General features: G+C 33.0%; 1 protein-coding gene across 1 annotated transcript in view; it reads left to right on the top strand.

The window, feature by feature from the left end:
* The window catches only part of LOC113503653 (breast cancer metastasis-suppressor 1-like protein), an 84,230-nt gene that overhangs the window by 69,210 nt on the left and 2,203 nt on the right, over positions 1–12,817 (top strand). The gene's annotated exons all lie outside the window — the stretch shown is intronic.

Below are 12,817 nucleotides of genomic sequence, written 5' to 3'. Positions count from 1 at the left end.
ATAATACAATGTGTTACTTTGTAACATTTAAATCTGTAATTGCAATTGCTTGTTACATACGGTTTTTGGAAATTTTCTGCTACTTTCCGCTGTCCGTAATAAGCGTAAATCTTGTAGAAGTTGCAATGGCAATGGTTTATGTTCCGTTCGAAAAAGGTAAAAAGGGTCTTTGCTGTTCGTCCTTTTGTCACCGGTTGAAAGTTGAAAATTGAATTGATTGTTGCATTTTATTTTTGGTTTTGAAAATGTGTTTTTCTTAAGCCTACTTGGAAAAATTCCGTATCCTTCAATATCACAAATTCGACTGGCATATGACCGGTTTTTACATTCAAATTTTGAATCTGTTCGAAACATTGAATAACAAAAAACTTAAAAAAATGTCTGATGTATATTTTTAATTACTTATGTATTTACTCTATCGCTTTCAAGAATGAAACACCTACTCCTTCTGAGTACACAGTATTTGAAGTACCTTTAGTGTACTTCGTCGCCAAGCCGACGGCCTTTTATCGACCCATAGAAACTCACAACAACTTTTATAAAGGAAAACCTTAAATAACACCTCCTAAGAATACGAAATTATTATTTTGCAAACACGAAATACTCTATTGGTCTGAAATAACCTTTAGTTTCATAATTATTATTTTTAAAAAGCAAAATCTTGTATTTGAGTATTGATGTGTGACCTACAATCATACATTTTGGTTGTGTCATTTGAAACGTCATTTACAATTCGAAACAAATACCCTTTCTATATTATCTTCATAACCAACAAATTAATCGCGTGAAGGGTACCTTAACCCAACCATATCAATTTATAACGATCGTTTCTCGTTACTTCGACACCAAAATCGATTCAGTGTCGAGTAGCCGAAAATAGGCCCCAAAGTAACTTCAGCTGAATTAATACTTGGAACTTGTAAGTATTCCTAAAGGGCAGAAGTGTTTCTAACGTTTTTTGAATTCTTTGTTACCTTTATCACTTGTTAAACCTGTTTTATAAGTATCTTGGATTCAATAAATGTAATGTTTTATGATTTTTCAAGAAGTAGTTTTCTTTGTTCTTGAAAGTCCACGAAAAGTATCAAAACATATTAATGTATACTTTGTTTGTTCTAAAGGTAAGTTAAGTTAAAAATACTGTTTCCACTCAGTAAGTAAAAAATTGAAATAACTTTACATTTCTCGAACATTTTCTTTCTCATTTAAATTGACAAAACTTGATGATTTATTCTTTATCATCGACTGTTTTTGCTAAAGTTAACTTAACATTAAAAAACAAATCCGTTTAGACTAACAAAGACTAGGAATAAAATAAATCGCGTCTTTCTTTGTTTTTGAAAAACCACAAGAAACTTCTTGATGACATTAAATTTACTAAAGTTAAGTCCTAATCTATTCCTAAAAGTAAATCGAATACAAAAATATAAATGACTTGACGTTCCGGTTAAGACGGGAATCGATCGATGTTCTGCGCATGACGAGCCCGCGATGCGGCCGTGACGTAGACACATAGACCGATACATAAAGCTTATGTACTCAAATAACGCAGGGACTACAGAAACGTCAATTTGTTCTAAGTTGTAAAATATCGTGCTGTCTTTGTCTGTTAAAGGTCGGATGTAGCGACAGATATATGTTTGAAGTAGAAAAGTTATTGCGTTTTCGTGTAAGAGTAGTTGGGAAAATCAACTCGATTTTAATTGATCGTAAACTTTCTCTTTTTGTCTCACTTTATATTAAATAGGGAGGAAAAATTTAAGAGTTGTTTTTCTTTTCATGATTGTAGAGTAAGGCTGCTGTTTACTGGTTTAAGGTGCGATACAACGATAGATCGATATTTTTACGAAGTCTTTAAATTAACATGTTTCTGTAACATTAATGTAGATGTAAAATACTTATGTACGGACTCAGGATTGATAATGGACGATTTTGATTGGGGGAGTCAGTAGGCTAGATGAAAAAAATGCATTGAGGCAATGAAATTTGTACTTAAATAAAACCAAATAATTCAATGGTTAGACCTTTGTGTCTAACCATTGAATCGCCTCAGAGGCCATTTGAATATACCTGTAAGATATAATAATAATTAAAAATAATCCTTAGTATGATTTATAAAGCCAAGTTTGAAAAGACGCTTCATTCTTTTGTGTGCTATTTTAAAACGACGATCGCAACTTGTTTTCGCATTGTTCTTTTGTTTTTCATTGTTTAAATTGCTTACGGATTGGGTGACGTCATTTGATACGGTTTAAAATTAGACGCCAGTACGGGGTTTATATCGATCAAGGTATTAAGAATCACCAAGCTTGGTAGAGTATTAGGTAAGTGCCATTTTTAAAGACAGTGTTAAAATGTAACTTTTTTCTATATACTTATTTCGTAGGTACGACTATTGGGTATTGGCTTGCAACTATTTGTCGGGATAGCTCGAATAATTTCATGAGATAACCCAGCGGTGAGCTCGCGAGGAGTTTCAACTATTCGGGTAATCCAGATAAGTACGAGTGAGTAAATCGTGTTTTAATAAATAATTATAAATGTTAATTAATAATTGAGCTCAAAAACATGCCGATGTTGAATTTATTGTTTTTGTTTCTTTCCCTCAAAGAGATAAGGGCTGATAAAATTGGGAGGTGACCATTACAATCTAAAAAGGGCAAAGTGCTTTTTAGTACTAGATATCAGAATCATTTATTATTTGTAAAAACATAGCTTAACATAAAACACAGATCTTAAGAGCAAATGTCAACAGTGCTATGTTTTAATACGATAAGACATACAAATATGTATAGAATATACATAGAATTCCTTTCTTTGAAAAAGGCCTGTGTCTAGCAGTGAGACTTTCATAGCTATAACCTACTTGAATATACTTAAAGCCAAATAACAACATAATCATCATCATTCCCCTACCCTTATCCCAATTATTTTATTTGGGGTCGGCCCAACATGTTTTCTTCTTCCATACCCTTCTATCTGACGTCATCTCACAAGAAACACTTTTTGCAGACACATCGTCTTTTACACAATCCATCCATCGTTTCCTTGGTCGTCCTCTTCCCCTATATACATCCACATCCATAATCAACACCTGCCTCGCCTCGTGATTTTCATTCCTCCGCAAATATCAACAAAATATGATGAGTTTTTCATTTAAAAAAGCCTTATTTGTTTAACAAAATTATTTGGAGTGGAGACCGCGTACCACCAAGCGCACCGTGGTGGACGGCCACCTGCCAGATGGACCGACGACCTGATGAAAACCGCTGGGTCTCGTTGGATGCAGGTGGCAATATGGCCTATGTCCAGCAGTGGACAGCTATAGGCTGAGATAATGATTGCTGATGATTTGACAATAGGGCTACTAGGTACTATAAACATTCTAAAAGTACAATGATTGTCAATATAATTTACTTACGTTATTCTAGTTACCTAATACGGTTCTCTTGTTTTAAGATTACTATAATCAAATGATATTTCAGTTCTTATCTTATCATCGATATAATATCAACAACCTATCAGCATTGACTGTGACCTCATTGAAAACTACATTTGAATACATTGTCAGCCTCACCTTGAATTAGAATTTATAGCATTTTTATTGCTAAGGTTCCGTTCTGTAAGTTCGTCTTGTACCTGGCTGTATCTCATGAGGTAATAGATAGATAGATGAAATTCCCTCTCGTCATGTTTTCTATTACTGCTTTAACAACCAATAGCACAAATATGAGCAGAGGTCTTAAGTGTGATGACTGAAAATTGAAAATTGTGAAAATTGTTATTTATAGCATAATTTAACGGAACCTTCCAGTCACGAGTCCGACTCGCACTTGTCTAGTTTTAATTTTGCTTTTTAGATGCAACAGAAATATGTACATATATCATCTTTGAAAAATTCAACAGGCTAGCTGTAGCTGTAAGCTTTATCATAGATGCCTGGTGAGAGACTGACTGACAGCGGAGACATAAAGTACAGTTCTTCTCCTACCCTTTGTCCGCGGAACTCAAAAACACCTTTATTACGAAATTAATTTGAAACTTTGTGTAACGATAAAAAACGAAGTAAACCTTTGTTAAAACCAAATTAGTTAACCCTAAACTCTCAATCATTCTTCTTTATTATAAATCTTTCGCAGTCTTAATAATAGAGAAACGCATTAGGATTTGCGCCAAAATACAAAAGTAGACATTAGGATGTTTGCCAGTCACTTCATTAATGTCTCTCAATGAAGATAGTTCATGATTTGTTACATGTATTGACGAACACTATTTATATTAGAATATCACGCCTCTTATCCTTAAGGGGTAGATAGAGATGTGATCATTTAGACTCTTTGAATTTTAATTTCGGTTTTTCGTTTTTTGAGTTTAGTTTAGTTTTTACTTTTCATATATTATTTTAATGCAGAGGTTGCTTACTAGAGCAACTATTGGCTTGCTTTATCTAACGTCGTATGTTCAATTGACTTCGTATTGCAAAGTAATTACAACAGACTTAAAACGGTGAAAAAAAACTTCTATAATAAAGAAAAAACGTTCCTTATTAAAAAATATATATAATAATAATAGCATTTATTTCGGTTAGCCCATATAGTTTTAGTAACAATAACTCAATAACTAGGGTTAGTACAGAGCTAAATAGCCAGATAAATCACAAGTGGGTATATAATTAATTATTGGGTATGGAGCTTCATCCAATGTCGCAGCATTGGAGACTCCCACCTATCCGTGAACTCATTCAAGTAGATGTCTCTATAGATTTTGTTCTACAAATTTAAAAACATCTTCATTGGTTTTCCATAGATGACTAACACTCCATAATAGTAAGTAGCACGACTACAGACAAATCGATGAAGTCGTAGTTAACTTGATACTTACATCTAGGTCCTATTGTCATCGAGACCGTAATTAGTGTTATAGTTAGACTATAAATATAGACTCAGGTATATAATTACAAAAATAACATACTCGTGTATTGATTCAGTTATTTTTGATGTAATGGTTACAGTTATACAGCAAACGAAGACCAAGCTCACTGGTGGGCAACATCCCAGAAGTTTGCCCAACATTTTTGCTTATGAATACAAAATGCTAACTTAAAGAAAAACGTTTTTTAAACGGGTGTTTTTGAAAATTTACGGCCAGTATAAGTTGACCCGTCATAGTGTACATTTTCTACGAGTGTCCAGGTCATGTTAAACTGGTTGTTTGTTAATATTGTATACTTTTTAACGTAGTTATAAATATAACTTAATACCTTTTATGTTTTACGATTTACGTTGGGTATCAGAAGATGAAAAAAAGTTAAAAAAATATCGATATTATTTCACGGTCCACTTCAATTTAGAACAATGAACCTTAACACCAAGCAATAAAGTTCTATTTTATTCTTGATAGTAAAATACAAATTAGAGCAAGCTGACACTTATAAACTAGAAAGGAAAGTTAAATAAAATTATCAGGACTTGTCTGCTTTCCGATCGATCAGTGACCTCGTAGCGCGTAGCCACTTCGTAGCACCGACATTGCTACGAAATGGAATATGTACTTATTATACATATGTATACTTGTATATAATGAGTATAATTATGTATTTTTATTACTATATCAATCATAATGTAAGGGTATTGCGGGCTTAACATAAATTAATTGATCAAAAAAAGTGTAACAAGGACAATTACATATTTTTTTTATTAAATATATTTTTGTTCAAAATCTATTTATAAGATAACAATGGTATATAGAATTCGTAGCACTTTCGTAGCGGATACGGTGCTACGATTGTTTCCACATTCTGTTCAGAGTTGAACTTCTGAATAGTCTTGAATAATCTCTTCTGAATAAACTGAATAGTCTAATCTTTTGAGTTCGATTAGATCATTACTCTCAAATATGTTTGCGTTAATTATTAGAAAGTTAAGCCAATACGAGGTTTACGAAGCATCGTAAGTAAATCCTAAGATTAAACAGGAAAGCAAAGAAAAATAAACCGATGTTTAATATTATTACTATTTTGAAATCATTGAAGTATTAAAAACTCTGAATCCAAAATGAAATATTCATATGCTTTACAATTTAATTCGTGTGATATTTAAATTAATGAAATTACTGAATTTCAATACATTAAAATTTAAATCTTTTGAATATCCGAAGAAATAAAGACATAAAATATCAATTATGTGCATTGAAATAAACAACAATCACCCAAAAAACAAAATAAAAAAAATCCGAATTAAAAAAAAAAGGAAGTTAAGGAAACCCTAACTACCTCTTAAAGCAATTCGAAATACATCAATACTCTACACATAATCCAAGTGACGACTGAACTGTCACGCGACGTGTCACGTGACCGATAAGAGTGACAGATAAGCAAGATGACATTATATCATGTTATTGTAATTGATAAACACAGCTAGGAATGTACCCAGCGTACACAGATACATTATTATATCATTCACGTTCTTGTGACGTCATTGGTCACGTGGAGAGCTGGTTGTGAAATGCAGTAAATGGAGTTTATATAGTAATTAGAATGGGTGTCTGACGCAAGGATTGAATTGCTTAGTGTGGGAGTTGTATAAAAATAACTAGCTGTTGCCCGCGACTTCGTCCCCGTGGGTAGAAGATATGATTTATACCTGCCCTGCTTTTTTTCACATTTTCCATTGTATCTTTGCTCCTATTAGTCGCAGCGTGATGGTTTAGCGGTGTCGGTTTATAGCCTAAAGCCTTCCTCGATGAATGGTCTATTCAATACAAAAAGAATTTTTCAATTTGGACCAGTAGTTCCTGAGATTAGCGCGTTCAAACAAACAAACAAACAAACTCTTCAGCTTTATATATTAGTATAGATTACAAGATATATTCAATATGCAGAAGACTGTAATTCCATGGTGTACAATAAAGAATATTCTAATCTAATCTAATCTAAGACTGTTATTGGTAAAAATATTTTAGTCGAACTAATAAGGATGACGCTACTTTTTTTTAGAAGGATCCTTTAATGTTTATCTTAAGCTAGCCTTTTAGAATAGAACAAACTTTTGTTTTTTTCCATTATTTACAGCTAGCTATAATATGCGTACATCCTCTCTTGACAGAAGCTATGTGATGCTGTTTTTCAGCTTAAACCGCTAAAATCATTTCTACAACAACAGATTTCAGAAGAACCATTTTACAAAAACATACTACCTCAAATACTTTTGACACAACCTTGACGATTTTATGGGACCAAATTACTTGTATTGCATTCTGAAAAAGAAAACATCAAAATCGGTTCCTTCATTCCAAAGATCTCCTTTTTGAAGTTGGTTCAATTATAAACAAGCAACTTATTAAATGATGTAACGGCTCATGATTAAGGACTCCGGTTGGGTCCGAAACTAGTCGGGCTACCCCGATAAATACGCGTGAGTAAACCCTTACATCATTTAATAATGAATCAGTCTCACGACAGTTACTATCAAAACAAGCAACTGTTAAGGGAACTTAAATAGTGACTTCAAATCTGCAATACTATAATGTAGAGTTGTTGCGAGCTAAAATAACACCCGCATTCAAAATCGCGAATGTCGCCTCAAGTCTTACGCTGTCTCTGTATGTATACTGTAGAGAAAAATCTTACAACAAAGAAGCATCGGGCATTAATTCTACTATTATAAAACATTTTTCATAACTTAAGCACGTTCGTACAATATTGAATGTAGCGAGACTTAAATAGGTCTTTACTTCATTTATAAAAATCACTGTATTCGAAAAATTAATTATAACAAAATATCAAAATACTATGGTATATTTTGCTTATTAAAGCGCAGTCCTTATTACAATGTAAACGACTTTGGTGAAGATGACCTGTTGTCTAATTATATTCCTTACTTCAGCACGTTTATCATATAGTTCTTGATCATTTGCAACAACACAAACTTACACTATTAACTGTAATATTACCAAAGAATTTTCTTATAACTATAAACGTATTCGATTGAAAATCACACGTATTTCGCCAATGACGTCATAGCAACGTGGTTGGTCAGACGAAATTCCCATGAGTCACTCAACAAGCCTTTAGATCTCAAAACGAAATTAGTGAATCAGATGCCTCATGTCGATGTATCATGCAGAGCTTGGAGAATACGCATTTAGCCAGGCTGTGACGTCACGGATACATTTAGAAGTATTGATCTAAATTGTATGTACTTTAGCTCTGGTTTTTTGTGCTAAGGCGTAAGATTTAGACGTAGTTATGATATGGGTCAAAGCAAGTACATGTATGAGAAGAGCACTTAATAATATTGGAATTTGTTGTATCAAAATATCTTGCAAAAACATAGTCATAGTAAGCATTTTATGTCAGCAAGCTCAATGAAACCCATTAGGGCTAATGCCCTGTCAGGCTAGCGAACCGAAAGGGTTTCCGTAAGCCCTGCACACAAAAGGAAAAAGAAGGAACATAGGTAAGTTTAAGTCAGTAAAAGTCTTTCATTCTCTTTCGCTCAACCCAAAGCGGGAAGAGTCATCGAAACTTAACATAGTAACGACCTAATATGCTATCTAGTCTCTACAAAATTAAAAAGACAGCTATGGTTTACTTGAATAAGTCAACGATTAGATAGAGACACATAGTCGTATCTAGTTTAACAGTAGATCAAATAGATTGACCTTTTAGAAGCCTGGGGTGAGTCTTCTCAGAAATATTACGTAACAAGAATCGAATCGTACCCCGTACTGCAGACTGTATAGTAAAGACAGGTGAATATATAAGGTTTAAAGAATGTCGCCAACCTTGATAGAGTTACTTCGAAATGATGTGTGATTATTAAATGACACAGCTTATGGTTTTTCGAGATGTTGGTGTAACTTTTTGAGCTTGAACTGGCTTGGCTATTTGAATACAGTACAGGCATATACCGTATACAATTCAACGTTATTAATATCTTCAAAATTCGTCAAAAACAGACGTAAAAAGAACAACTATTCTTCGATCTTTTCTTTGTGAAATCTCAACAATATACCTAGTTATTACGTGAAAGTACTAAATATCCATTAGCAAGATTGCCAGCTATAACGAGAGTCGTAACTTAGCTCAGCAGAACAATAACTTGTATTAATTAGGACAGCTGTCAGTATAGAGCTTTAGTATTAAGTACTACTTTAATTACCTTAGTCCAGTATGTACTTAATTTAGTGTTATGACGTAATATCTTAACGCATAACACGTGATATGGTGTGTTAAATACAATGCTGTGATAAGACACAGCGTAAGGGTTAAATAAATTACTTGATAGTCAGGTAACAATATTTGACTAGTTTTTTCATTAAAGCAATATGATTAATAAGAATAATAGGAAAATTTTTGCAGTGAAGTATTACATTGTGTTTATTTCGACGAGTTAATATTTCAGATATTTTTTTAATGATGTTGAAATCAAACAGTAATTGTTTAAACGTAATCTGTGAAATACTTAACAAAGCTTACAAAAAAAACACAATTAAAGAATAAAGACGTTAACATAAATCTTATGACTATAAAACCAAACACAACATGAATTGCAAAGTTGCAAAAAAAAAAACAACCAAACCAAATTATTTTCATTACACCATACTCAAAGCTGGCGTCCACAAGATGGCGGCTACATCGCTCACTGTTTCCCGGAAACCGACACGACATGACGCGGCCGCCATCTTGGCCTGCGCACGAGTGCCGCGGCGCGACGACGCACACATGCGCGCTGTAATCAAGCGATACGGGGCACGGACAGCCAAGCGTTTTGATTTACAAAACCACAAGGAAGCGAGGCTGAGTGTTCGTGAATTATGATATGAATGATTGTTTATTTATATATATTTAATTAGTTATTTATTGTTAAAGTTGACTTTGTGGATAATATACTTAGGAGTTAGTAGTGTATAGCATAGAGCCTTAATTAAAACTGTGTATGTTGACGTTAGAAAATGTATTTTGGCCACTATATAAACTCATGGACTGACGTTCTTGAATGTTGAACATTAATTTGCTTAAATGTAGAGCAGGAGAGGCTCTTTTGTTGTATTAATAACGGCATTGATAACTTGTTTAATTTAATGTCTCTAATTGGTATAGTTAATAGAGTCCGTAAACGTATTCTTCATAGATACCCATTTGCCAGATCCATCGTAATAAACAATTTTTAGTACGCCTGAGCAACATTGATCTAACAACTTATTTTTTTCCTCACAGTTATAAATTGAGTTACCTACCCAACCCTTCCCTGAAAACGTAACCACTATTATTCTTATTTACCAAACGGATCTATTATTATAAAAAAAGCTTATAAACAAATGAAGCTCCACAAGAAACAATTGAAAAGAAATGTCGAAACGAACAAAGTGTTTCAACATTTTAAAAGTTACGAACAATGTTGGGTCTGTATATAGCCCACGTATTTTGTTCAGCACACAATTGTGGGTTTGTATTCATTAAAAATAATGAATATCAAACATTTCTGGCTGAGTTTCAAATTAAAATGACTCACGTTATAATTCTAAAGGAATGAAGGTTGCTAATTTTGTTTTATTTTAAAGAATTTTTGCGTTAAAATCCGTGTTTTGAGGAACATTATACTTTTTGGTATAGAATTATCCTTAGGGACGTAAGTAATAAACTGGATTTTTTTTGTTCCGAAAGTTATAAATTATCGTCAATTATCGGTAGGTAGAGTTATAAAGTAGAAAGTTATGGTAACGACGACGACATGAATTGAAAGTTCATATTAATGAAGTTATAATGTGTGTTTGCATCATTTGTATAGCGTCTTACCTAATTATGTCTCTTATAAAAAAAAAACAATATTCTTCAAATCAATTTTCTCTTGGGCTGAACACTCTACCCAATTCTAAGAATCCAATCTCCACACGTAAGATGTATTTGTACAGTCCACAATTTCAGTTACGTCAATACATATGTACAGTAGGAAAAAGAATATTAAAAAAATAGGTACAATAGAAATTCTATCAATGGTCCTAAAATTAAATACGAAATACAATTCATCTTTGTAGCGAAATTATTGTTTTCTGACTTTATTATTTGACACATATTTCGAAATCTACATTTTAAATTACTATTTCGTAGCTTGGGCTGTCTTATCTTCAATTTCTTAACTGCCATAGTCTAGAATTTTTATCCTTCTTAAGACCATATTCTCTCCGTAGGACGGTAAGAAAAGCAGAAATTGAGTATTTTTAATAGAAGTAAAATAAAAGCAATAAATCTCATTGAAAATAATAAGAAAATATAAAATATATCTACATATAAATAAAATTAAAGTCAAAATAATATATGTAGAGAATAAGAACGTTCTCAAATGTGAACGGGTCCTCACGTGATCGTCCTTCGTTGGCAGATGTGCGGATATTATTATTAGCGGGGCATTGATCGCGCCTACCTGCGCCCGCGCCGCTCCACCGTGCATCGCCATTGTAGGAGACTCGAGTTTTTGTGCGACTACTCTATTCAATGTAGGGTGATGTAATTCACGTAGTATTATCTTATTTTTACTTTTATTTGCAGCGAAAATTTATTCTTGGTTAATTATAACGAAGTTTCTGTTAACAAAATGCTTAAATATTAGAGGGAGATCTGATTGAGAATGTTTTTCTTTTATACATTAAAAGTCAAACGTAAGACGTTAGACGTCCGAATCTAGAAAATTAGGTTTAATCTATCTAATCTACTAACTTTAATGCACGTGACGATGTTTAAGTCTGTTTTTAAAGTTAAAGTATTCCATAGAATATTTATTCTGAAAATTATTTAAGTCGATACATTTCTAAATTTTTACATCATCTCTATAGTTATTTAATTACACTGAACCTAAGGTTTCGTTTCTCAAATGCCTTCAAAGAACTATCTTTCTACAAAATATGTATACTCAAAATACAAAATCCATTTAAGTCACCAAGTACCTAAATACATGTAAAACAACTACCAAAACCATCCCACACTTATTCTAAACACGTTCAAAACGCCTATAATAATTGAAATCGCCAATAAAACACAAAAATAATCCCGTCCCGTCAGACAGACTGTTTTTTTCAATAAAGTGTCAGGTAAATTTATCATGGCGAGGACGGAAACCGGTTCCCTCGAAAATTGTTCTGCGCCGCGCTTGCCGTGTGACGGTGAGACGGAGCGACGAGACATGATGCCATCAAACTTGTTGGGAATATTTTAGACCGACATAAGAGGGCTGAAAGTTAAAAGATGACTTAAGACGGGCAGAAGGGTTGTTTGTCGAATTTAAATATGTGTATATCTACATATATGTAGTATGGTGGTTTACATATGTCTTTGGCATTGTGTATGTATGCCCAATATTACGAGGATTTTAGGTCGTGGGGTGTCTTTTTATTCGTCTGTTTAATATTAACACTAGTCGTGATTGTGGACTGCTGTTTTGATTTCATAAATAAACAAAGATTTATAGATTATAAAAATTTATTTAAACAATGCAAACAGTTTTAGTAAATCAATATTATTATAGATTTATTGGTTACCCAAGCTGTGTAAGCGTATCATTGTTATAATTCACGGCCTTTAAAGATGTTTCTTTTTATATCGAATAAGCTTCCGAAAGTACTAAATAAAGTGTATTTCAAATATCGACACAAATAAAACTGAAATAGAGATTCATATAACATATCGTGCCACGTAACCTCATGAGATATTTTTACTGTATCGCTTTCTACTCATAAGAAACGCTATTTCAGATCAATGTACAATGTGTCAATCAATACTACTCCGTGTCTAATTGTTTTTAATGCTTAGTATAGAACACGG

The sequence above is a fragment of the Trichoplusia ni genome, chromosome 20 (genome assembly GCF_003590095.1).
Source record: "Trichoplusia ni isolate ovarian cell line Hi5 chromosome 20, tn1, whole genome shotgun sequence".
Classification (NCBI taxonomy): domain Eukaryota; kingdom Metazoa; phylum Arthropoda; class Insecta; order Lepidoptera; family Noctuidae; genus Trichoplusia; species Trichoplusia ni.
Note: the sequence above shows the minus strand (reverse complement) of the source record. Positions and strands in the feature narration are given on the sequence as shown.